Raw genomic sequence first — 729 nt, 5'->3', positions numbered from 1 at the left:
GAAATATTATTAGTATATTTCAAGCTATAAATTAATACAGGTACACATAAGATCAATTATAAAATCAAGAAATTGTATATAAATTGAATACTATAAAATATAATGAGTCACAATTTGAAATTAATATAATAATAGTCTTATTTTTATTAAAATTATTGAAAAACTATGTCCTTGATTTGATTTTATTGTGATTACATAATTGATTCTTTTACCTCTATTTTCTTAAAAATAATCATAAGATTTACAAAGTTGTATGTATTATAACGCATATTTGATTTATATTTTGTTTGACTTATTTTTATTCTTCAATTTTAGGTAACATTCATTATAAATATATTTTGTTTCGGATTTATTGTTTGCTTATAATATTACAATGTTACTTTTACAATATTAAGATAGTAATAATGATAAGTATAACATAAATAGAATATTAAAGATATTAGATTAAGAAGATTAAAAATCTTAACATAATTTTTTAATATATATTAGTATAACATATGAGAATATAACGAAATATATGTATTTTCAAAATATTTAATTACTATAATTATATTATTTAATTAAAAGATAACAATAATAGATATATTCATGGAAAATATATGTATTTTAATTAGGAATATATAAAAATAACAAATCAACTGTTAGACTATGTTTATTATTTTGATTAAAATTATCAGAAAAAATATCCCGTCAAATCGCAACTTAATGTGTTTTTCAAATAGATTACAA

The sequence above is a fragment of the Lupinus angustifolius genome, chromosome LG01 (assembly GCF_001865875.1).
Source record: "Lupinus angustifolius cultivar Tanjil chromosome LG01, LupAngTanjil_v1.0, whole genome shotgun sequence".
Classification (NCBI taxonomy): Eukaryota; Viridiplantae; Streptophyta; class Magnoliopsida; order Fabales; family Fabaceae; genus Lupinus; species Lupinus angustifolius.
This window is presented reverse-complemented; position numbering follows the sequence as displayed.